Source organism: Peromyscus maniculatus, chromosome 19 (genome assembly GCF_049852395.1).
Source record: "Peromyscus maniculatus bairdii isolate BWxNUB_F1_BW_parent chromosome 19, HU_Pman_BW_mat_3.1, whole genome shotgun sequence".
In the NCBI taxonomy this organism is placed as follows: Eukaryota; Metazoa; Chordata; class Mammalia; order Rodentia; family Cricetidae; genus Peromyscus; species Peromyscus maniculatus.
Window position 1 is genome coordinate 67,416,667 of NC_134870.1, and position 26,145 is coordinate 67,442,811.

Below are 26,145 nucleotides of genomic sequence, written 5' to 3' on the forward strand. Positions count from 1 at the left end.
AAAGACCCTGGCAGACAGCTTCCTGGGGGTGGTTCTTCAGTGAGGCAGGGCTGGGCAGAGTGCACAGGGAGAGGGGGGGTACCCTCTCAGCAAGCACAGATGGAGCTGGGAGGAGGATTACCCAGGTACAAGGAGGCCCCCGAGAATTAACCTTCATCTTGGCTGCAAAGAACCACCTTGCCAGATCTACCAGCATCCCCCACTCCCTGTGACTGATACCTCCAGCTGGAGGAGCGCTCGGATCAGGCAGGCAGCTATCCAAAACTTGCCCACGTCTGCTCCCAGCAGCTGAGCCCAGGGCCTCCCTGGAACAGCTGGCCTGGCGCCCAAACCTGTTTATGCCAGTGAAACTTGCTATTGTAATTATGCAATTTAATTAAATAGTATACAAATCACTTAAATACTGCCGCAAAAGAAAAGAAAAGTTGCTTCTGTGAAAACTGAATTGAAGCTTTGAAGAGAATGGAAAAAAAAAAAACTGGTCATTTAAATATATATATATATATATATATATATATATATATATATATATGTATGTATATATATCTCGTTGCGTTAGAGGTAAAATAATGAAACCTTGGGGAGATGTTTAAAAAAATCTTAGACTTTTTACTCACATTTTTTTTTTTGGCGGGGGGGTTAGTTTCTGTTTTTCGTGTGACTGGTTCTCATGTAGCCCAGGCTGGCCTCCACCTTTCTATGTAGCTGAGGGTGACTTTGAAGTTCTGATCCTCATTGTACCGCCTGAGTGCTGGGATTACAGATGTGAAGTACCATGCTCAGTTTACCAGATGCTAAGGCTTGAAGCCCAGCCCTCATGCAATGCTAGGCCGGTACTCTGCCAACTAAGCTTCACTCCAGCACACTCTCAGGTGACTTTGTAAGAACATGTATGTAATCCTTCATCCCACTAGAAAATAGAATACTGAAATCAGAAACTCTAGGCAATACCGTTCGAGTGTCCCTTACATATGAAAGATGGCAGGCATGATGCAATCCGGGAGGCACAAAGTTAATAAGAGGCATCATCAACCTGGAGAGCTTGGTTATTGGCTGTGTGGTGTCCTTGTTGGGCTGGGTGTTAAGAGGCTTCAGGTGACTGACCAGCTGTACCAGCCAGCCCCTGGCTTTTACCCATCGGGTTCAGCCTAGTATGAGTAAACCTCCTCTGAGCCACAAGTGCTTAGCTGGGTAGGCTTCTAAGTACTGGCTGAATTGGAAGTAGACTCAGGGAAGCAGGAAGCAGAGCATGGCTTCAGCCTAGCCCAGTTCCTCTGCCTCTCCTAGAGGTTTCCTTGGGTCCAAAAGCCAGCCCCACATCATCCTTCCCCAGACTGTTAGCAGCGGTGGGGTGGTGACTTCCTAGATGCCCGGCTCTGCCTGCTTAGAGTGGAAGCCCGTGTGCCCTCTGCTCCTGAGACCTGGTGACCCATGGTTTTGACTGTGGCTCTTTCCGCCTCTGCAGCTCTCCTTGTACCCACATTTGGGTCTTCCCCATCCTTCCCCACTCTAGAGCCCATCTGCTGCCTCAGAAACTCAGGGTCAGGAAGGGAGGAACAAGCATTCCAGAGGCCAAATGCTAGTCCTTTTCCTCTTGATCTGTGGGAGAGATGGCCACACGTGTTCAGCAACCCATGCTCATGAGACAGGGGGTGCTCATGGAATATTCTAGAAATGTGTTCAGGTAGTATTAGGAAGAGTCTTTGGAGTATACCAAGGCAGGCTGTGTTTCTTCTGGGCCGGTAACAGTACTGGTGACCTCACGATAGTGACACACCATCTCCTGTGTAGGGGACAGAATGGCTCCAGGAAGAGCCCCGAGTGCTTTTCCAGGTCCCAGAGGTGGGTGGTACTGGTGGGGGCCACATGCATGGTTGGCATAGCTCAGTCACCTTTTACCTGCTACCCTGGGTGGCCTTCACCACTGTCCCCTTGCACTCTGAGAAGTGACACGCTGTGTGCACATGTGATCCCCTTCTGAAGCTGCACTGCATGTTGGGTAGGATTCAGTTCTGAGGAGACTGGTGAGGTGGGCACTTAAAAGCAGCCGTCTCCCAGCAACACTTCAGCACCTCGGCTGGAGGAGCCCTGCCCTCTCAACCCTGCATGTGCCCTAGGCTCGTCTGCACTAGGAGGGATCCTAAAGTGCAGGGTTCAGAAAACATGGCTTTCCCTTCCACCTGGAAGGATGCTTTTGCTCTGAGAGGAAGAGTGATTGGCTGTCACACTGGACACCAAGTAGAGACAGAACTTTCTGGAAAATAGGAGGAATGAGTAACAGGACACCCTGGAAAATGAGACACCCCCTTAGCCCCACACTCCCTACCCCCCACCCTCATCCTACACCCCCACCCCCACCCCCCACAACCCTCACCCCCCCCACACCCCACACCCACACCCACCACCCCACACCCTCTGCCACCAGCCTGGTGCCTTCCTCAGCGGTTCGACCGGCCACAGGACCAGGCAGGGCTAGGGCCACGGCCAGGGGACCCCACAGTCATGGTCATAAACAGCATTCCCTGGAGACCTGGACTTGGACACAGAGCGCCTGCTGGGCTGCTTGAGTGACCAGTACTCGTCACCCCTCACCCAGCAGGGGAGACATGGAGATGGGCTGGCCCCGGAGACGCACGATGTTGCTGCATGTTACTTCTTTTCTTCGTATCCAAAGAAAAAACGCTTTTCCTTTCCCAAACGTAAACTGCCCTTCGGTGCGATAACACTGACTGTCCCTTGCTTGCTGGCGGGGATCGATGGGGTGTGGGGGGGTCTAAATAGCCTTTCCCCCTTCTCTCAGCAGCCCCAGGCCTCATCTGCTGGGACTCAGATTTACTCAGTCCAGGGACACACCTCTCCGAGGCCAGAAAAAAAAAAATGTGGTGTGCATGACTGAGCAGAAAGCAGGGTGGGGCACCCTGACCAGGGATCGTAGATTACACCTTTGTTCCTTAAACAGGCTGCCCGGCCCTTGCCTCCTCTCCCACGCCCAGGCTCCATTGTTGGTCTAGCTCTGGGTTTAGCTGTCCCTTTTGGGGGACCATTTTAAGATTCTAGGCCAAAGTCATTGAGCCGCTAAGGAGCCATCATCACCCAAAGCACGGACAGAAGGAGGACTCGGTGGCCTGAGAGGGCCATGCCCAGCCCCTCTCCACCACACACCACCCTCAGTGATTCAGAAGGAACCAAACCAGCCTCATGCCACGTGGACTATGTGGGATGGCTTAGACCCCAGCGGTCCCTCTACAGCCACTTGGGGGCTTATCCAAGGCCCCCATGTATGGAAATTTTGAGGTGAAGCCCAGAGGGCAACCAACCGGCCTCTTTCTCTTCACTTCTCGCCCAGCTTCCCAGAGTTAATATGGTGAACAGAGACGCCAGGGCTTTCAAACCGCCATCCACTGGGCTCGTGAGCTCCCAGTAGCGACCCTCTTGGTGCGTTTGTTCCGTGGGTTTTGGCAAATATGAACATATATATAGAAAAGGTCTCGCTGTCCCTGGAACCCTCTGTACCCGCTGTGTCCCTCCCTCCCTCCCCCAGTCCCTAGTCACCATGACCTTTGGGTTTGCTCCCTTTCCCAGAATGCAGCGCAGTTGCCTTCTGGTTAGGAGGCTCCTTTATGCCTCTCAGCTGCTTCCTTGTCTCCTCACCGCTGATAGCTCATTTCTCACCAGCAGATAGGAGTCTGCTGTCTGGACTGGCTACATATCTACCCATCTGCTTCCTGAAGAATGTGTGGGCGTCTTCAGTATAAAGAAACATTGGCATGCAGGTCTTTATGCCGGTGCACATTTCCAGCTCATGTGGTGGGGGCCTGAGACCTTGGCTGCTGATCTCGCCTCTGCGGGAACTATGGGAGTGGCTACTGAAAGTCTAATGCACCGAGAGGTTAAGTAACTTACCCAAGGTCACACAGATGGCTAGTGGCCGTTGTCCAGTCTAAACCATAAGATGTCACAGCTTCTGGAGCTGCAGACTCTGCCACAGGGACAGACGTCGGCTGAGAGAGCTTCTGTGGCCACTGGCACTCCACACTTGTTCCTAAATGGTGTGTGCCTGTATTATGCACCTTCCAACACCAAAGGTGCGCTTGTCCCTGCTGATCGACTGCTAACGCTTGTCACAGGAGGGGAAAATCAGCAGAACATGGCTTGAATTTGAACTCACCACCCAAGTCTGTGGTGGTGAGCTTGTGAATGGAGCTCTGGTCTGGTCTTCAGTGTGGCTTGGAACATTTGTCCTCTCTGTGCTGAGGGGCTTTTAGGAGCTGAGTGGGGGGATTTGCCAGACTCCTCTGAGCATGGATATCTCTCCTCTGGAAAAAAAAACAAATCCAACAGCAACTCCAAAAACAATACCAATTTTGTGTTGCATGCCAATTGTCTGTGTTCTGCCATTTCCTTAAGGACACAGATGTCAAATTTGCACTGGCTGACCCCCTAGTCTCCACACAGTCTTCCCAGGACAGGGGTCTTCAGGACAGGCTAAAGGGTGGAGGCCCAGGCTGTGTCTTCAGGGGGCTCTGCACCATGCCCAGCCCTGGAAAGGCACATCTTGTTTCTTTTGGAAAGGGCCAATGAGTCAAAGGTCATGGCACGAAGCTGGGCCAGCACTCATTATCTGGAAGGTTCTAAGCAAGGCTTAGGACTCCGCTCCCTTCTTGTCTGGAAGCTTTCTGAGAAGTGTGGCTAGAACCTGCCTTCTTCTGGCTGCATCCCTGGCAGGAAGCAGGCCTTGGACTCAGTGAACGGGCTGAGGCTAACTCACCTTCATGGAAGGTGCACGGGACCAGACTAAACCACAGAGCATCGTCCCAATGTTAGCTAAGGGAAATTGTTCACATCAGCGTTAACGCCACTCTTCATCTCGTTTTAATTTACAGTTCATCTTACTGCCACTGAAAGCCACGAGTGTTCCAGAAGTAGCAACCTGTGTGTTTGCGACAGACACAGGCTTCCCATCCGTCCCTTGTCTGTCTGCGCCAAGACAGAGGGAAGCGATTACAATGACCAGGAAACAGAGCCATGAGAGAAAACCACGGTCATCAGCCCCGTCTATCTCTCCCTGGGATGGCAGACTGGAGCCAGAGCTCTCTGTTCTGTGAACAGCACTTCCACTGAGTCTGGCCTGTCTGGGAGAGGCTGAGCATCAGTTCTGCCGCAGCCAGCCTTGACAGACAGGGCCACTGGTCACAGAGCCAAGGGCTGGAGGGCTGGAGCCTAGACGATGCCCTTTGGCCTGTTTCCAGCCATTCCTGGAGATTCAGGAAAACAAGTCATTAGTCTGGACGACTTTAATGATCAAATGAGAGCCAGGAGAAGCGAGGTCATAAGTTTGAAAGCACCAGGGTCAGTGTCCGGGAAGACAGTGAAATGACTGCAAACCTTGTCTTGTCCGAAGGGGGACATTGGCTGGCACCTTGTCCCCAGATAGTGGTGTCTAGCACTAGGGCAATGGTGGGGTAGAGTGTGTAGCTTGGAAGGTTACTAGCCACCTTCCTCATTCTCATCCCCAGCCATAATTTTATTATCTGTTTGAGTTGGAAGCATCTTCTAGATCCTGCCCCATTAATCGACAGGGAGACAGAGAAAGCTTGTCCAGAGCAGTGGTCGGTTTCCTCCCATCTCTCCTTAGAATCCCCTCCTCCTCCTCCTTCTTCCTTCTTCTTCTTTTTTTTTTCCTCTAACACTCTGTTTTAAGGCTTATAGCACATTCCAAGAAAAAAAAAATCTAGGACACTGAAAAAAATTACCTATGCTGTTTATTCATTCTTGCCTGGAGAAGCCATTCACTGTAATGACCCTTCCAAATTAATCAGACCTGTAAATACTCAACTGCGGGCTGCCTGTGGAGAGGCACCTTCCAGCCACTGGCGGCAGCTGCTGGCGGCTTCTACCTGGAGTCCTGAGTTTTAGGGCTGCCCAGCACAGCCTGCAGACCTGCTTCATGCCAGGCATCCCCTCCAAAGGAGGCAGAGGAGCCCAGGAGCTCTTGGAACGGGACGTGTGGTCCTGAGGCAGGCACAGGTCCTTGTCCTTCGTCCAGGGCTCCACTGGGAGGGGCACCACTCAGACTAGAATGCAGAGCAAGACTAATGGAGTCAGTGCAGGCCGCAGCAAAGAGCAACACCGGAGGGGTCTGCAATCTGGAAGACTCCTGAGGGACGTGGAATTTGATGTGAGCCCAGAAGAGTGGGCCGAGGCACAGAAGGCAGGCAAAGGGGAAATGCACTGGAACCCTGTCCTTAGGGAAGTGGTTCTCAACCTTCTTAATGCTGCAACCCTTTAATATAGGTCCTCATGTTGTGGTGACTTCCTGCCATAAAATTATTTTCATTGTTACTTCATAACTGTATTTTTGCTACTGTTATGAATCACAATGTAAATGTCCATGTATTCCAACGGTCTTAGGTGACCCCTGTGAAAAGGTCATTCCACTCCCAAAAGGGTCACGGCCCACAGGTTGAGAACCACTCCCTCAGAGGGACACAGATGTCGTATGGTATGCAGATGCGCAGAAGGACTCTGCCTCTCAGCATGTCGGCGGCCCTGTGTGCAGCCTCATGGCACAGGCCCATGCCTGTCAGCTGCCCTGAGCACTGTGGCCACCACTACCCTGTTCAACCTTGAGAGTGACATGGGCCACTCTGATTTCCAAGATGAAGATTGACTCAAACGCTGAAGAACCTCATGAGCTTTGCACCAGTGTTGCAGATGGATTTTCCAAAATTGAAACAAAATGTGTGTGTGTGTGTGTGTGTGTGTGTGTGTGTGTGTGTGTGTGTAGTATTTACCATTTTAGCCACTTTTGAGTGTGCAGTTCAATGGCATTAAGTGTGTCACATTGCTGTGTACTCATCCCCATCAGAGCTCTCTCCTCTTCCCTACCTGGGACTCTGTGCTCATAACCCCCCCCCAGCTCGGCCACTCCTGCCAACCCCCCTCTGCTCCCCCCCCACCATACTTTTTGTCTCAACAAATGGACTTGTCAAGTAAAGGGAATTATGCAGAAATGGTCTTTCTGTGACTGGCCTCGAGGTTTTTGCACAGTATAGATGTATCAGAATTCCTTTCTTTTTGAGGGGTGAATGATATTCTCCATATGATTATACCTTCCACATTTTATTATTCACTCAGTGAATGTGACTTGGGTTGCCTCTATCTTTGGCTATTGGGAATGAGTCTGTTTCGAACGTGGAGCACAAATCTGAGTGCCTTGTCCCTTCAGGCATTCAAGCGATCAACCTGAGCTATGGCTGTGACTCCAAGGGGCCTTCTCTTCTCATCCTGAGACACATCAGTTATGTGGCATTTGTCTCCTTCTCTGCGTTACCAAGTTCTTCCTTTACCTTCTGAAATGTATTTAAGTGGGACATGGTCTAGTCCCAGCACCTCAGAGGCAGGGGCAGGAAGTGTACCCAGGAGTTTGAGACCAGCCTGACCTGCATCGTGAGTTCCAGGCTAAACAGCTAAACAGGGCATCTCAAAAAAAAAAAATTAGAGAGAGAGAGAGAGAGAGAGAGAGAGAGAGAGAGAGAGAGAGAGAGAGAGAAGGTATTTAGCCATGTTTGAAAAATCCAAGAAAATTCACTTTCAAGCTTCTTTTCCTCTGAAATCTTCCCTCCCCTGTTCCCCCCAAAAATTGAGGTACAAGTCAGCAGAACCAGAGGGCACCCCGTCTTGAGGCATCCCTACCTCCTCGCATTAATTGCCCAAACTTACATTATAACGCATTACAGCAGTGACATGCTCGGGCACAAGGCAGGAGAATTCACAGTTCAGGTTAGCGTTGTCATTAACTCAAGTCTTTGGTGTCAACTCCCTCCCGCAGCGGAGCGTCCCTGCGTGGCCTCGCAGTCAACCTCCCCGATGCATTTTCTGGCCTTTGTTGGTTTGTGTCAGCTCTTGAACATTATTTAAATGTAGTTTGGGGTCCATGAATGCAATTACCATTGTGTTATTATTCAGAGGCAGATTGTTAAGATGCAGGCAGCTGTACAAGGCGATGCCCTGTGCTGTGAGGTCCAATTTAGGAGGGCCTTCTGAGCCCGCGCGCACCGTTGCTAGGCAACCCCATGCTACAGAAGTGGAGGCCTCGCTGGCTCCGGAGTGGGAAGAAGCCCAGTGCCTTCAGGGAATTGGAGGCAGTGGTCAATCGGAGACTGGCAGGGCGCCGGGAGCGGGAGGCGGCGGCGTGGGCAGAGCCTACAGGCCTGCAAGAGTGGGGGCGCCCACCCAACAGAACATGGTGTTCCCAGGGAGGGGAGGGGAGTGCTGCAGGAAGGAACGTGTGGAGAAGGTGTGGAGCCCGAGGCCAGCCAGGAAAGCTTGAAGGATACCCAGAGCAGATGCTAATGCGCTTCTCCCTGCCTGTCCCTCTCTTTGCAGGAAATGAGCAGGTTTGCAGGAAAACCGGTGGCCTGAGATTGAAGCCTAAGGAGTCGGTGCCTGTGAGTATGAATTTTGCTTGTTGAGTTTTGTGCTTTTGACAATGTTTCTGGGAATTGGGCAGTTTCCCTGCTAAGGGCAGGAACTGTGCGACCTGGGTGGAATTGACTTTGGATTCTTCTGGAAGGTCCCTCTCACTGGGCAGGGCTGGTCCCAAGCACATAAGGCATCAAGTTGAAAGAGGATGCCCTGAACCCTGCTCTGCCCTCGAAGTAGAGAACACCCCTGGGGGGCTCCCCAGACAGAACTCCGTGGCTGTGGATCTGTGAGTGGGCAGTGCGAGACTACCCCGCCACACCGAGAGACTGGGTCTGCCCTGTTCTAAGTTTGCTGTTAGGGTGTCCCTGTTGGAACAATTCTTTCACACACCGCAGAACAGTGTGCTCAGCCCAGAGCAGTGAGTCAAACTAATCCTGTCATTCGTGTGGGAAGAGATGCGGGAGACAAAGAACCTTCTAGAAGGGCACATTGACCTGCTCTGGCTCCCATGGCACAGAAAGAGACTCCAGTGATGGGGAGTGGTCAGGGAGAACCCTCTGGGGAACGACAGACTTAATCTGGGCTGTAGGGGAGGGAGGGAGGGAGGGAGGGAGGGAGGGAGGGAGGCAGAGCAGAGGCCTCACCAGGGAACACACTGAGGCCTTTGTGAAGGTCAGCACAGGAGAGGGGTCTGATGGGTGGAGAGGTTGCTGAGGCTGGGCAAGGTGCTGAGGGCCCAGAACGGCTCCGTGAAGGGTCTAGATTTGAAGAATCAGGGTGCAGCAAAGTATCCCTCTCCTGTGTAAATAAAAGTCAATTTCGCCCAGTTTGTCTGCTCTTCATTATGTGCAGATAACTGTGCGGATATATATATATTTAACCAAACTTGAGACTGACCTTGAGATCAGCACATATTAACACCGGATAGATACAGGAAACCCGTGTTTGAGATCTCCCCTAGGCCTCAGAACATCTCTCAAATACACACAGAGCCATCGGTAGACAGCCGCAACTAAGGGACGCTACCACCCATGAAGCCCGCACTGGGGACACACTAGGCTTTAAGTGGACTGTCACCAAGATCGCAGTTGTCCTCCTGGAGAGCCACTGGTGCCCAGGCTGAGGGACAACTGAAATCTCTGTCTCTAACAAATGCAAGCTAGCAGGAGGGGCTGGCTATTTCGAAATACCAGTGCCAATAAAAGTAGTATTTACAGAGCATTAGCTGTTTACACACACTTTGCGGTCTTGCCTCTCAAGAGCGTCACAGAGATTCCAGGTATTCCTGTTGTAGAACTAGAAAAACTGAGGCTGAGATTGGCTAAAAATCTGCGCAGGTTCACTGGGCTGATATGCGGCGCTTCTGAAACATTCACCCCAACCTTCTGCTGCAGGACACTGGATCTCTCTGCTTAAGAAGCAGGTCCAGCTGGGGCTGCCCTTACCCCCATTGGAGAAGCAGAGTAACGATGATCGCATGGTCCCCAGGTCCTATTGTCTGGATTCTCTTCTTTCTAAGTCCAGTGTATTGTGTCTCTGGCTTGCAAAGGCAATCCATCAGCCCAGTGGTCTCTGATAGGAAGGACAGTGGTTATTCTGCTGTCCCCAAAGCAGAAGGCCATGTGCACATCTAACACCAGGGGCCAGTCTATGAACATGAGAGGGCTCCATGGGCAGCTATTGGTGACGTATGCGTTGGAGACAAGGCTCAGGATATATATGCCCCATTACTTCTCAACCATTTACAAAGTGTGAGCACTTCCGTGACGTCACCCAAGTAAAGAGCCAGGAGTCCAGCGACTGTCCCAGGCAAAAGCCTCATGCTATACACTCAGCAGCTGGGTAGGCATGTGCTGGTAGGTAAAGAGGACCTGGGCCTGGCGCCCGTGGCATTTACTTCCATGCCTAATTAGCATCTCTGTTGTAAAGACAGCCACGTGTCACAGACACTTGACCTGGCAGTCATCTTGACTACCACTCCCTTTGTGTTTTAGAAGCATGCGCTGGAGATGATGTGAGATAGTGATGCTGAAGAAGCGGCCTCTAATAGTGATGTCTATCTGTACTGAAAATGTGCGCTTTTATTAACTGAAGTCTTATTCTTGATGGGTGATAGTCTTGTGGTTCTTAATTGGAAAGTACTAGAAGGTCTCCAGTGCACAGCCTCTTCCTCATCCCTAGCCCCCGGCCTCTATTCTTCTAGAGACACCCAATGTTACTACAGCTGTGTGTTGCTTCTCACATCGACAACCGCATGATTTAGATGCCTGAGTCTGGTTTCTATAGCGTCATATTGAGCCATACCACCTTCTTGTGACTTGGGCTCAGCCGTTGGAGCTACTTCAGAAGGGCCAAACGGAAATGACCCTTTTCTTTGGAGAGGAAACTGCTCTCTCTGGGGGGTGGCTCAAATGCATACATGCTTTGTAGATGTTCCAAACTCCTTAGAACTTTTTCTGTGATAAGTGACATGACAAGCGGTAAGTGTTATGACAGCCACTCTCTAATTGTAATAACTGTTTAAAGCAAACCACACAGTTTGAGGATGTTGTACTAAAGCTCTTGGAATTCCCAAGCCCTTAAAATAACGTATTATTTCTCTAAACTCATCATTTCGTGCAAATCATTGAGGCTTTGCTGCACATGTTACCTGCTGTCGTTTGTATCTTGTTTCATGGCTTCCTGATGGTCCCAGAGTGCACAGGGACAGTGCAGAGTGCACATTGTCAGCACCTTGTGACTTCCTTGGGTGAGGTGATTTGAGCTTAGTTCGGAGGCACAGTTGGTCAGGGATGGGGTGGGCTCCTTCACTTCCCTGTGGTAGGAAGCTCTAACATGGTATTGAGGCCATCTGTCAGCAAAATGGCCCAGATCTCCACCATGTGATGGGCTGATATGAAACACCTGCACAGCCCTGTCACAGCTGGACTGGTTTGTGTCTCCTTATTCCTACACCACTGGATCCCAGGCCCTTTGCTCACACTACACACCTGTCTTCTGAATTAGGTCTGATGGGTTTAGGCTAATGCTTATGAATACCCATAGAGCAGTCATTTGTGTTCTTCTTGACCCAGTCTGTGTGTTTCTCCCTTGCACTCAATCTCCCTGCTCTCAGTTCACTCTCCCCACCCCCAGGATATTCTCTAAATTACAAGAAATCTTCTAACTTGAGCATGGCCTGTTCTAGCCCCAAGAGGGATTTTGGTGGCACCCCCTTGAAGACTTGGGGGGAAAAAAATCTCATTTCCGTCCAAGAAATTGAATCATTATCTAGATTGAAATAATATCTTTCCTCAACCTGCAACAAGATAAAGGATCAAATTGGTGGAGTTTCCTTATCACTGCAGTTTGCAGGACACAGAATAATGGCCTGTCACTGCCTCTGGCGGGTGGGTTCTGTAATACAGAGCCCATGGTGGCTCCCGATCTGCTTTGCATGGCTCGGTGTCCGTGGCGATGTAACACAGTGCGGTTAATGACAAGTGGCATCATATGAAAAGGAGTAGTGTGGGGCCTAGAACAGCCCGAGCAATGTTCTACCCTATGGTAGCTGTACCCCCGCAAACAGCACTCGTGTATGGGGGAGCCAGCAAAAAAGGTGGACATTCTTATTCTTCCCGAGTGTGGGTGTGCCAAATCCCTAGGCTAAGCTCTGAGAGCTGCAGTTTGGAGTGAAGAGGTGACAGCTTGAGAAGGTGGACTAGACCTAGCTCACACCGGTAGACAGACCAGCTCTGGACCGGACAGCACACCGACAGACATCCTGGGGAGAGAGCCGAAAGATAGTCAGGCTTCCGATCTCGTTCACCGCTGTTATGGGCCAGCTCTGATCTCTTGCACTTCAGGCTCCTCCTTTTTCAGAGGAGGGTGGCACCAAGCAGGGCATCAGGAGAAAGAGGCGAAGTGATGTTTGCACTTAGTTCATGCCCCTGGCTGTTCCCCTCCGCCCTTCCTGCTCTACTAGCTGAAGAGGCTTTGCCAGTCCCAGGGCTAGTCCTGCAGGTGTCAAGATGTGGATGCAAGGAAGGACGCTTTTCTCACACTGCTCAGCCCCATGCACTCCTACATCCAAAAATAAGTTCCTCGTCAGGTGGTGGTGCATACACCTTTAATCTCAGCACTCAGGAGGCAGAAGCAGGTGGATCTCTGTGAGTTCAAGGCCAGCCTGGTCTACAAAGTGAGTTCCAGGACAGCCAGGGCTACACAGAGAAACCTTGTCTCAACCCCCCCCCCAAAAAAAAATAACAAAGAAAGAGGAAAAGTTTTCTTAGCATCAGTGAATAAGACCAGACTTTCTTGTCCACTTAGCCCCATGGCCTGGCCTCCCCGCCCTCCCTATAACAAGATAGAAGTGACTAAAGAACACCAATGTCTGGCTGTGGAGGGCTTCCTATGCACCAGCACTGTTCTAATGGGTTTGCAGACTTGATCCATGCAACCGTGTACTTTTAGAAGTGTTTAGCATCCGCCTTTAATGGCAGAGGCACAGAAAAGCTAATTAACTTTTCCCAAGAGTCGCTAAGTGGTAGAATAGGATCTGAATGAAGCCGAGTCTTCTGCTTGAAACCTTTTCAAACTCAAACTACCAGGACTAAACAATGTGAAACCACCTGGGCTCTCATCAGACCCTCCACCATAATCCTATTGCAGAGAACAACAGTAATAACAGTCAGGGAACAACAACAACAATAACAGTCACATGTTTGTGATGTCCCAGGAAGCCACAGCGGCAGCGGGAGGTTGATTGATGGTCTAGTCAAGGTGCCTACCCATGGGTGTGGGTAGCTGAGGTATAGCCTTTAGATTGTGCCTCCTGGGGCTATTCTCAGCTGTGTGTCAAGTGGTTGGCCAACCACTAGCCTGCCCACCCCCTGACCCAACCCCCGGGATCTTCCTGCAGATACCACCCCTCAAGGCCCTTGGGGCTGTGCTCCCTAGCTGCCTGGGTCTCCTGGGAAAGGACACCATCCTCCAGCCTCACCCCATGTCCCTTCCTTCCCCTTCCTCCCCAGCCAGGTGTCAGTGACATGAAAGTGCCTATCAGCAGAATCTTGTCTTCAAGAGAAGTGCTGGCCTGTCAGCGAGCATGCCTGATTGCCATGGTAATCACCAGCAGAATGGAATGATTTCATAATACATTTTCATCTGAAACAGGAACAGGTGTGCAGGGGGGGAAAAAATCAACATTGATCAACAAGACCAGTCTAGGGAGATTAATAGCGAACTTAGGTTTGCTCGGGGAAATGAAGGGAAGAGAGACATATGCCGGCTTGCAGTCAGTATCCTTCCAGCTTGACCTCCGACCTTTCCTTGACCCTCACTCTGTCGCTACCACCCCGATCTCTGAGAATTTCTGTTCTTCTTGGTGCTTTTCTGTCTTCACTGTCCTCACCGTGCTTGGCCCCCTGTCCATCCGACCTCCCCTGAGAAGCAGCCCTACGTCCACCAGCCTGACCCTGGAAATCCTGTCTCCACCAGCTACCCACAGCCCTTGACAACACTTGCTCCCCAACTCACTGAAAAATCCCCTAACGTGCAATGTGCCTAGTCTGTGACCCAGGCCACCCGGCACAAAGCCCTGCCCAGCCGTCCTCTCTTGGGGAACCCCCATGAGCTAGTCCCTCCACAGGACCAGCAGAGCCCTTCGCAGTCATCCTATGGCTTGGTGATGGCCTGGACTCCAAATGTGAAAAGCTGGTTCTTCGCACTGGACTGTAATTTATCTGCATGATGCCATGCCTTCCAGAGACAGGCCTGCAAAGGAGAGCCAGAACACTGTCCAGCGGTTCTGATTTTTTAAGCAAGGTCTCTGGTCTCTATCTACTTATTTCTAAATCACGGCTGGCCTTGGATGTGGGAGTCCACCCTCCTGGGACCAGGAAGGCCATCCTGGCTGCTCCCTTGCTGCCTTGAGGGGTTCCAGTGCCAAGCAAGTTCGAGGCCACCTCACTGGTGAGTCCTGGCACAGTGAGGCATGCTGTTAGATCCACTGCTTTGTCCTGGAGCCGACAGTGTCTCTGCCACAGGGCAGGAGACAGAATGGTCTTGACAGGGGCATCCCATCAAAGGCCCCCTCCACTTTCAAACAGGTAATGCAGCAGAGAAGCTGCCAGGCCTGCCCTAAGGACACGGCAGGCATTAGCTAACACCTTGATTTTAATAGATGAATAATAAGAAGCCCCAAGTGTCTCTCGGAACCAATTTTGAAGGACACACTCAGCCACGTGCCCACACCCTTGTTGAATCTGATTCCCAAAGCACTCCCAACAGAGTTTGGCCCAGAAGAAAGGTATTCCTCCACCAACTTTGCTCTCTTGTCAATCCTTCTTGTGGCTTCCCTGTGAACAGTAAGTCATGAAAAGATGCAGTCGGAAAGCAGCACCCCTCATAGGGAGGCCTGGAGTGGCAGCCCTGGCGTTTGTTGGGTAGCACACACTGTCTTCCGGGTGGCTCTCCTCACCAAGGCTGCTGTCCACATATTCCTACAGGAGGAACTGTACATCCATGGGTGTCCATCTGCGTCAGGGCATCAGAAACCCAATGGCCCTCTCAGAGTGGGCTCTATGAAAGGAGTTGAGGTCAGAGAGACCAGGGCAAGGTGTGGAGGGATTCATGGGACCCAGTGAAGCCACTGGGACTGTTAAAATGAGGTGCTGTCTCTCCTGGGACAGAAGAAGTGAGCAGGGGGAGGCACACTGCCAGGAGGGTCGGGAAGGGTATGAGGAGGGGCCTCCTTCCCTGGGCTGTGGTGTCTAATCCAAGGACAGAGCCAGCCTGAAGAAAGGGAGACAAGGCATTAAACCTCTTACCTTCGCTCTGGCCTCTGCTGCTTTCTTCCTCATTGCCCAATCATCAGGAAGCCCCCGTGATTGTGGCCTGCCTTTGGGGGCAAAGTGCCTACTAGAGGAGGGTGACGAGGAGGGCGGAAGGACACATGGATTACAGCCCAGCATACCGGCCCCTAAATGATGGGCCAGGAAGACACTATACCCAGAGGCCTCAGCAGGGCAAGCTTGGCCTGAGGACCAATTTAAAAGCCTCCAGGAGAATTCCAGGCCCCCAAAGAGAGAGAGGAGAGCAAGCAAGCCTGTTTTCGGGAGATCATACCTGTCACTTCTTTTTAGGAGGAACTTGGGAACAATGGTACTGGTACAGAGGGTTCTCTTGGGAGAAGCAATGGGGTATAAATGAATCCAAGCTGGAATGCCTCATTGCCTCCCTCCATGAAGGAGCCCATAGTGAGGATTCGAGTACCCTTGCAGAGGCCCACAGAGTCCAGGGCAGCCTTGAGGCAAATCAACCACCCCCACCCCCCAAAAGCATGTTGCCAGTGGGAACCAGTGTAGGTCAAGGCCAGAGTGCCAGGGCCTGCATTCCTAAGGGTTGGCAGAGGCCCACGGCCCCACAATGGAGCTTTGCCAGGTGGAAGCCGGCCAAAGGCCAGCCCTGAACAGGTCCTTGTTCTGGGATCCCAAGTGCTTCTGGGAAAGGTAGACAATTCTCAGCCATGACCATGAACACATCTGATGAAATGCAATGCTGCCAAGTGAAATCTGGCAGCGGGGCCACCCTTCCTCGGCCTGGCCCTAGGTATGATGGCTTTTTTTAAATTGCCCAAGTGCCCTTAAGTGAGCATCGCCCCCACAAAATTAGGAGCAGAGACCCTAAGAGTGGCCATTTCTCCAAGGCCACATGTCTAACCAGACTGGCTTGAATCTAGAACTCTCCCCTAGCTGAGGACAGTCTGCTCCTAGATGAAGGAGTGCCTGACTAAGATTGGGACATACATTTATATACTTTTAAACCTAGGAATAATTTAAGTTACAGAAGAGTGGGCTAAAAATAAGAATAGTCCTGTTGTATCCTTATATCCCAGATGTTTACTGTGCCGTCTATATCGTGTCTACCATACACACACACACACACACACACACACACACACACACACACTTGGATGTACAACCATGCATAATTTCTAGGCCATAGGAGGATATGGTAAATAAGCCACAGCCCTTCATAGCCCTAACCTGCCCAGCATGTGTGTGTGATAGAAGGCCATGCCCTGCCGAAGCCACACTTACTGTGAACATACACTCTCGCCTAACCCGCCACTTACTTCATGATTGTCAGGTAACACTGGCCTTGTTGCAGTATCTCCCTGAGGGTTGGGTGTTACCCTGTCTTCCTTAGCCTCCTTCGGGCAGCAACATTTTTATAGACTTTGTTTTTCATGACATTGACATCTTTGAAGACTATGACGCCCTCACTTTTGATAGATGAAATTCCCCATTTAATCTAATGTTTTTATGTAGATCCAGGTTGTGTTTGGGGTCAGAATCCTGCACAGCTCCCATCTTTCTGGGTGATTTTGTTTGTGTGTTTGTTTTGAGACAGTGTCTTTCCATGTAGCCCAGGCTGGCCATGAAATCTCAGTCTTCCTGCCTCTGCCTCCCAGCCCAGGTCCTCTTCTTGGAGAATGCCATGTAGACGTGCTCAGGAGCCTTCTTCCTTGCTGAGGTTGATTTTGACTCCCTGTCTAGCTATCCTCCAAGTTCCCATTTCACGACTCCTGCCTTCTCCCATTTCTCATTGCGATAGGATGAGGCAGCAGTCTGCCGGAAGTCATTCTCTCCTACCGTCCATTCACCCATACGTACCCAGTTTGCCCTGGATTTCTAATTCCTAGTTTTCCTCCTTTCTTACACAAAGGGTAGTACATCCTATGTACTTTTTAAATCTTCATTCATTCATTTAGTAATAGCTGGTGGACCACACTTCATACTGGTTCACAGAGGGCTTCCCCGTTGTCTCACAGCTGTGAACTACTCCACCGCGTGTGGATACTCTGGCTTATTCGCTGGGCTCTTATGTGTGACCACACAGGCAGTGTGCCCTGCGCTTTGCACTTGAAATATTAAGCCACCATGCCTGTGATAGGTCTCTTCTGCTTGGAATGTGCCTTCAGAGTCTGTTCCTAGGAATCGGATTGTGGTTTTGTTAGTGTCCCCACATCTCCCCCAGGGTGATGCCATCCTGCATCCTCACCCACCTGCTTCTCTACAACAAGAAGTGCCACCCATTCCTGGAACTTTGTTTGGCCAATCTCACGACCATGAAACAGCGTCTTACTGTCAATGTGACTGTCATTTTTCTTATGAATGGAAGTTGAACATATCTGCGTATGTTTAAGGATGACTTTAATATCTTTTTTGTGTAAATTTTCTGTTTCTATCTTTTGCCCATTTTCCTTTGCTTGCCTATGTCCTACGTCACTTTTTATTAGATTACAATGAATTAGATTTCATCATCACATTTTTTTCAAACAAAATCTGGGTTTATTGTTTCTTTCCCCCACTTTCTTCCCCCTCTCCTCCCCTTCTCTTGTATCCCCCCACCTCTCAGCAGCTGCCTTTTCATTTTTGTGACATGTGACCTTCTGCCCTCCCAGGCCTTTCTCAACACCTCCCGACCCCCTCTCAGGATCCCCTACCTAGTTTCACAGTCTACACCCACCCTCACAAACCCTTATTTACGTACTTGTAAACATATAAGAAGCAGCATGCCACTTCGTCTTTCCAAAACTACTTTTAGCCATTTTCCACCAGGCTTTCAGATCTCTGTTCTTTGGGTTTCTAATGAAAATGTTTCACTTTTTAAATATTAAAATATGATGGTATTATTCTCTCCCCTTCCCATTCCTCCCTCAAATCTCTCTTATGTAGCACCCACCCCTGAAATCATTTGTCTCTTTTTGTGTTCCTCTCTCTCTCCCACACACTCCACACCCCTGCTTAACCTAAGTATATAAATACAACCTGCTCAGAAACCTTTTATACATATTAGTATTAAGCCTTTGTCTATGATGTCTGTGTCAAGTGTTTTCTCTTGGTTTATCATTTTCCTTTAGTTTTGCTTTCCATGGGGCTTGGTGTGCATGTCCCCCCACCTCCCCGTGTGTGTGTGTGTGTGTGTGTGTGTGTGTGTGTGTGTGTGTGTGTGTGTGAGAGAGAGAGAGAGAGACAGAGAGACAGAGAGACAGAGAGACAGAGAGAGACAGAGAGAGAGAGAGAGATTCAATCTTGTCCTACCTCTGTATTTGTAGTTACAGTGGGGGAACCTCATCACGTACCCAAGCCATAGAAGAATTTATCTACGTACAAACACAGTTTTTAGTGGCTACATATTTCACTGAAAAGATAAACCATAATTTTAAGATTAATTCTAAAAGATGGATTTGTATCCTCAAGCTGATGGGTGAAGGGCAGAGAGAGAGAGAGAGAGAGAGAGAGAGAGAGAGAGAGAGAGAGAATTCAGTGTAGAGACGCTGAAGCCCAAACATTTTTGGCTTTAGGAAAAGGACAGAGGAAGCATGGGTCCCTGCCCTGCAGCCATGGGTACTTGGCACACGAAAGCGAGCTACATGGGGTAAACATAACCCCTGTTGCCATCCAGTGGCAGGGGCATTTGGAGGCGGGAGATGTCCTTTGGGCTGGTGAGACACACAAGGACAGGTCAGGGATAAGGCAATGTTTAAGGAGGGACCCCTCTGAAAGCCTTAGCTACCCAGGGGTGGGGCAGCTACCCTGGGGTGGGGCAGCTGCCTGCAGGTGAGCTTTATACAGGCTGCGAAATGTGCAATGGCAGAGGAGAGTCCGTGAATAACAATGAGACCGCAGAGTGAGCAGCCAGGACCTCAGACATTGGCCAAGTCAGGAGGTCAGGAGCGAGAGAACAGTGTGGTGCTGGAAAGATGGGGGGGAGGTACCTGGACTTTATCCCAAAGGCGGTGGGAAATCACTGCAAACTGAAGAAAGAAATTAGAGCCCAGTGGGGAGAGACGAGAACGAAAGTAGCCTCTTCCCAGAGCTGATGTCAAAATTAAATAAGATAATGATTGAAACCATTTCCGTCGCCGTTAGACTTGCTTAGAGCGCTTCGACAATTATTTCTCGTGTTTTGAGGGACCCACTGATTTTCTTAATCTAATTTCAAGTCCAATGCCCATGACACTCACCTATTCACATCACACGGCTGGACAAGAAAGCTAATACAAGGGCTGGAGAGAGGGCAGGGGACCAGTGGTAGAGCTCTTAGAGCCTGGCATTCCCAGGAGCCGAAGCCAACTAAGATCAACTCAGGTCTAGAAACACCTCGGGAGCAGGGACCTTGGTCAAGGACTAGAGAAAGCTGGAGTTAGCAGGAGGGGTCTCAGACACATTTTGCAGAAGCAGGAGCTAGAGACTAAAGCATGGGACTCTCACAGAAACTCAGTGGCCTCCAATCAGCTCAGCCTTCGTTCACAGGCAGGCTCTTCCTTCCTCCAGCTCCCGGCTTCTCTGTCTCTGTCGGAGGCCTTGCTAGACAGCCTTGAGAGTGGGAACTTCTCCTTGTACAGGGCTGACCCATCTCCACAACTGGGAGCAGGGAAGAGCTGGGAGCAGGCAGAGGAGCCAGGGAAGCAGCGGATTCTGGTGCTTCCTATACCCAAGGCTGTCCCTGAGGGAGGGTTACCCAAGACCCCAGGGATTCATTGATCCTCTCCCCCAACTCCGGTGAGGGACCTAGTAAATAGCCCAGTGAAGGCCTTTCTCTGTGGCCCCACGGGTCATGTCAATCAAGTGTGTGAGAAAAATAATAAGTCTCCAGCAATGTGGCCACTGTGTCCTTTCGAGCTGGCTTATCTGCTCCCCTGGCTCCTGCTGATGAAGGCCAAGAGGTTGCAGAATCTTCCAGAAGCTTAGTGGAGGGGGGAAGGGCAGATGAAGACTGTACTCTCACCCTTCTGCCCCCTTCAATCCTGCAGCTCCTGATGAGAATTAAACATCCTGGCAGATTTCTCACACCCCACCCCCAGACTCCCCACCCTACCTTGCGGGCCGGCCATGCCAGAAGCTGGGGAACTGGCTGTGTCGATATATTTCACGGGTGCTGGGGAGGCTCATCCCACCAGGGGCTCTTCACTAGGGCAACGCTTCAGACTCCTTTGCCAGCTTCTCCAGCCCCACCCTGTCCTAGGCATGGCTCTGCAGCCTGTCCCAAATGCCAGTCAGACTCCAGGGGCGAACGGCCGACCATCTCCCTCTGCACTCTGAACCCCCACCAGCCACAAATGAAGACATCGCAGTCTTTCTGGACAGGAAGGAGTGACCTTGAACTCTGGCCTGACTCTTGTTGGTTGGCCTCAGGGGAGCCATGTACCCTACCTGAGCCTCTATTTCCTCATTCACTACAGGGTCCGCTGGCATCTGCCTTGCAGGGCCCCTGCACCAGACAAAGCGGTAAGTGCCAGGAACAGCAGCTGGCTCCAGCTGACTAGAGCAAGGCATCGTCTTTCACTCACGGGGGAGGAGGGCTATGCACCTGTGCCCCAGGACAGACCACGGGGGCAAGCTGACACCTGAGGGCCACTTTTAGACCTCTGCAGGAGCTATCCAGCTGGCTGGGGCTAGTCCGTGGTAATGATTACAGTGTCTCTATCATCGCACTTAACGGTCTCCCCTGTCACGAAGAGAGTGGCTTGTCCCAGTCCTTGTAGCCATGAAGTTAGGATTAGTGTCCAGAACTTGTTGAAGGACATTTCTGAGACACTGATCACAGAGAGGCAGGGACCTCTTAAGTAGGGGACATGGGGCACTGTGGGAAAGGGGATCTAGAGGTACCCGTTGCTATGTTTTCAAGTTCTCGAGATCCCCACCCCACAAGATATGCTAGAGTGCCCCGGGTCGCCCTCCTCGGGGGTGGGTACGTCCAGCATGGGAAAGAGGCTACAAGGGCAGCTCTCTTCCCTTGTTTAGTGTGTGGCCAAGCCTGGGAGCCTTGGACATTGAAGCTGCATGAGCTCAGGCAGGGACAGAGAAAGTGCCAGGGAGATCTGTTGCCATAGGGATTTGGGACAAAAGAATGGAACTCCCCCCCCCAACCTGGGTGCACCCCCCACCCCCCCACATCCCATCTTCTTATGCTCCACTCCCAGGTGGGCACTGAGTTCAATGTCGAGAGCAGTCTCTGTGCTGAGTCAAGACGGGAAGGCAGCTGCCCTTGGAATGCAGTGCTTGGGCCAAGGAAAGCACCGCACTCCTGTGGTATGCCCGGAAAGCAGCAAGAGGAAGTCCCTAGAGCCACGTCCGATCTTCTCTCTTCCTTCCATCACCTGTTAGGACAGAGAATGGCCATGGGATGGGAGGGGAGGTGAACTGGGGCAGAAGACCCTGGCAGGTACCTGTGGAGGCTTCGAACTGTACGCGGATACATGGGGACCGCATTAACTGGCTCCCTCTAAGCAAGAGAACACCCCTGTCCTTCCAACAAACCCATCCGCTAAGATGCAAGAGAACAGGTCTAAAAATGGTCCTCCCTGTGTCTGCCCCCTTGGCAAGCTCCCCCGGTTGGATGTCTCTCTTCATCTTGCTGTCTCTCTGACGCTTTTGACCCAACTCTTCTCTGTGAAGACGGAGCTCAGCAGCCTCTGCTCTTATCTAAGCAAGCCTGAACGCTAGAAATGTTGTCATCTCCTCCCGACCTGGGAGCTGTGATGAAAAGTCCCTGTTCACCCTTGATGGACCAGGACATCCCCCAAATTGAAGGCTAGATTCTGTTTGAGCCAGGCCTGGCACAGGATGCTCCCAGTGATCCAGTTCATTAAGGATGTCACAGCAGGGCCCAGGTCTGCTGACTCCCAGGCACGGTGAAGCAGAAAAGCACCCAAACACTCTGTCACACAGGCACCCGTGATGGCTGGCTGCTATCTTTCTCGGGTTTGCTGGGGGAAGGGGTCTTTGGGTTAGCCATGCTCACATGGGCCTCTCAAGGACTAGGGGATGGAATGGCCATTCAGTTGTATTTTGGCAAAGGCTAAGATCGTCGTCAAGTGAGAAGAGAGATGGAGTCAGGAAACAGAGTCTCTTCCTCACAACAGGGAAGACGGACAGTTCATTGTCCCCAGAGGGCATTCTACAGAAAAGCAGATGCAGAGTGGGCATTTTCCTGGCAAACAGAAGACTCCACGAGCCATTGCATTTGGGTGCCTTATCTCTTTCCATTATAACGGTGACAAAGATTGGCTTCCCAACCTATCTGGGTCACTAGGGTCCTGTAGAGCTCTAGCAAGTCCCTCGCCTCCCTGACCCTTGCCATCCTCATTCGTACATCTCATCCATTCATTGTATAGATACTCTTCCGTGGCTTCTGTGTGTGAGACAATTCACCAAACACTGCAAGTCTACAGATGAGACCATAACCTTGGTCCAGCACTTCAGCCCTGGGTCCCCTGTCCCTTTAGTGGTGCTCCAGAGATACTCCAGCTCATGCTCATGTAGGTAGCAGGGTTGGTTGTGTGTGTGTGTGTGTGTGTGTGTGTGTGTGTGTGTGTGTGTGTGTTTGGTGCGGGGAGCAAGCACCTGTAAGAGCAGGGCCAGGCTCTTTCTTGAGTGTGCCCAATGGTTTGGTAGGGACATGTCCCAGGTGCACAGGATAAGTCCATTTTATGGCAGAGGAGGCTGACAGATGGGTGTAGCAGTGTGCTTCTAGAACTTGGGAGAGCAGAGATTCAAATCAAGCTGCCTGGCAGGAGAGGCTCTCCCTTATTCCTCTCCTTTCTAATTTTTACTCTATGCCGATCCCCAGTCCTCAGGCAGCCACCTGGACAGCAGATCCTGGGGCGCGGGTAGAGTCCAGAATCCTGGGCCAGTGGCAGCACTTATCATGGCTGCTTGGGGAGTACTTCCCAATTCCCTCCTCTGCTCTCAGGTCCACAGCAGAGGAGATACAAAGTCCTGTTTCTGATCAGTGTCCAGCATTGGCAAGGATGGAAGAGAAAGTGTTCTAAGTCCTCCGAGGGATGTCGGGAGGGGGTGATCAGAAACCACTTTCATTTTTGGTGCACAGATCACAAGACCAATACCATTCTTGATTTGGTTTCCATTAAAATATTAATGGAAATTAATATTCCTAAATAACAGGAAGCTGTTCCACACAGGGAAAATGATTTGCCTGAGGTCTCACAGGCCAGGTAGTGCGATCCAGAACAGTCACCTGTCCCCATCACCGCCCCCCTTTTTCATATGCACTTAACAGTTATTTTCATATTTTAAAACATCAAAAACAAGCAGTTAAATAATTGTCATGCTTCAGATGGAAGCCTCAAACATGCCGTGAGCAGTCTACCACTGAACTACACTCCCAGCTCCTAGTTTAAGAATCAGTGGGCATTTATATTTGTTTCCTTGTTGGTTTTTAAGAGTTTCTTATTTATCAATTTCAACTTTTATCTGTCATATTTAATATCTCCTCTGCTTTGAGCCCGGATGTGTTATATTTGTCACATCATAGTTTTTCCCCATGAGCTACATATTTGCCATCCCAGATCTGCAAACTTCAGGAGGCCGTCCTGTCCTGGAGGAGGCCGTCCTGTCCTGGAGGAGGCCGTCCTGTCCTGGAGGAGGCCGTCCTGTCCTAGAGGAGGCCATCCTGTCCTGGAGGAGGCCGTCCTGTCCTAGAGGAGGCCATCCTGTCCTGGAGGAGGCCGTCCTGTCCTGGAGGAGGCCGTCCTGTCCTGGAGGAGACTGTCCTGTCCTGGAGGAGGCCATCCTGTCCTGGAGGAGGCCGTCCTGTCCTGGAGGAGGCCGTCCTGTCCTGAAGGAGACTGTCCTGTCCTGGAGGAGGCCGTCCTGTCCTGGAGGAGGCCGTCCTGTCCTGGAGGAGGCCGTCCTGTCCTGGAGGAGGCCGTCCTGTCCTAGAGGAGGCCATCCTGTCCTGGAGGAGGCCGTCCTGTCCTAGAGGAGGCCATCCTGTCCTGGAGGAGGCCGTCCTGTCCTGGAGGAGGCCGTCCTGTCCTGGAGGAGGCCGTCCTGTCCTGGAGGAGGCCATCCTGTCCTGGAGGAGGCCGTCCTGTCCTGGAGGAGGCCGTCCTGTCCTGAAGGAGACTGTCCTGTCCTGGAGGAGGCCGTCCTGTCCTGGAGGAGGCTGTCCTGTCCTGGAGGAGGCCATCCTGTCCTGGAGGAGGCCGTCCTGTCCTGGAGGAGGCCGTCCTGTCCTGAAGGAGGCCGTCCTGTACTGGAGGAGGCTGTCCTGTCCTGGAGGAGGCCGTCCTGTCCTGGAGGAGGCCATCCTGTCCTGGAGGAGGCTGTCCTGTCCTGAAGGAGGCCGTCCTGTCCTGGAGGAGGCCGTCCTGTCCTGGAGGAGACCATCCTGTCCTGGAGGAGGCTATCCTGTCCTGGAGGAGGCCGTCCTGTCCTGAAGAAGGCTGTTCTGAAGGAGGTTGCCCTGCAGCAAGCACATCCCTCCCCAGGGCTGTCCCGCAGCAGCCTTCACACAGGAGGTCCGCACATCTAATCAGAGTGGCCCTCACCCCTATTCATGCTTTGTGCCAGGCTCTGCCCTGGCTTCCCGAGGGTCTGGGCTTAATGATATGCTCAGTGAAGCGAATCCTGACCATGACAGCTTCCTGGTACGTTTCCCTGGTCACTGAGGTCAGCTCACAGGCAGACCTGGTTTCTTTTTGAGTGGTCCTCTTCACTCCCCTCCCTCCTGAAATTCTATGATGTGGGCGGCACCTTTATCTGCCTGTGGCTGCTTCTGTGAGAAACTTTTCCCCCAAGCTGAACGCAGAAAATTAGCTTTTCAAACATACCATTCAGTGTGATTTTATGAGCTCTGCAGTAATTGCCCTCACATCTACTCAAAGGAACCTTGAACCCCAGCTGCCGCCGTGTTCCAAAGGATGAGAGATGCGTGGGTGACCAGAAAAGGACTTTCCATCCTCTTGGGGCTCATCCTTACTTATTTCTGGTAAGGTTGGAAGGACTGCTTCAAAAAGCATCTTAGACCCACAGATCTAGAGCCTGTTATCAGCCCCTTCCCTTCCTCCCATTTCCCTCCCCACCTTCCCTCCCTCCAGCTCAATCCAGCTGTTAGTCAGTGGTTCCTGACCAACCAAGCAGGTAACTCTGGTGTTGGCTCTGTGCTGAGTCACAGCCTTGGGTGCTCTTTTGTCTTAGCGCCACATGCTCTCAGGGTGTGTGTGCGTGCATGTGTGCATGCGTGCATGCGTGCGTGCGTGCGTGCGTGCATGTGCAGGGCTAGGTAACAGTTAACTTCGATGGAGCCCCTGTCAAGGAGCAGCTGGAAGGAGGAAGGCACTCAGCCAAAGGCTCAGAATAGCCGGCCCCTGGCGCCAAGGGCTGAAAAGGGCAGAGGAAATGGGTAGGCCAGCCCCTGGGAGGGGAGGCAGGAGGATGGACTTCTGGCTGTGGCCTGCAGCAGATCACAGAGCTTGCTAAGGGAGTTGGAGTTCAGGAATAGGTGTGAGGCTTGTGAGGGTAGAAGGAGGCTCTAGGTGTCTCCTCTGGCCAAAGCAGGATGGGTCACAGCGCCACCTCCAAATGGTCAGTTGTGGATCTTGGCACAGGCCAGGTTGCTAGAAGGGTGGGTTGGAGATCATCAGGCTGGGCAGGAATTTGTGTCAGCTCAGCCTGGACCTTGAAGTGGGGGACATAGCTCTTGATGAGCGAGAAAGGAAACAGCAGGAGCTGTTTCTACATCATGGGTCCAGTACTGACCACACAAGCCAGCTACCTTTTGGCTCAGTATACCGGAGGCACTCAGTTAGTATAACTGGCTTCCCTGAGTCTCGAAGGGCTTGTTCTCCTGCAGACAGCAGCTCTCGGGTCACTTAAGCAAAACCATCACTCAGTGCTGCAGGCAGTACAGTCAGCACCAGGC

At 51.6% G+C, this 26,145-nt stretch overlaps 1 protein-coding gene across 2 annotated transcripts in view; it reads left to right on the forward strand.

The window, feature by feature from the left end:
- The window catches only part of Zbtb7c (zinc finger and BTB domain containing 7C), a 337,455-nt gene that overhangs the window by 197,017 nt on the left and 114,293 nt on the right, over positions 1-26,145 (forward strand). The window contains exon 3 of one of the 2 annotated variants that reach the window (XM_015992670.3): positions 8,389-8,450. The gene's annotated coding sequence lies outside the window, so the exon portion shown is untranslated. Of the gene's footprint in view, positions 1-8,098; positions 8,451-26,145 lie in introns of those variants that run through there. The other variant, XM_076555524.1, reaches the window with a different exon arrangement.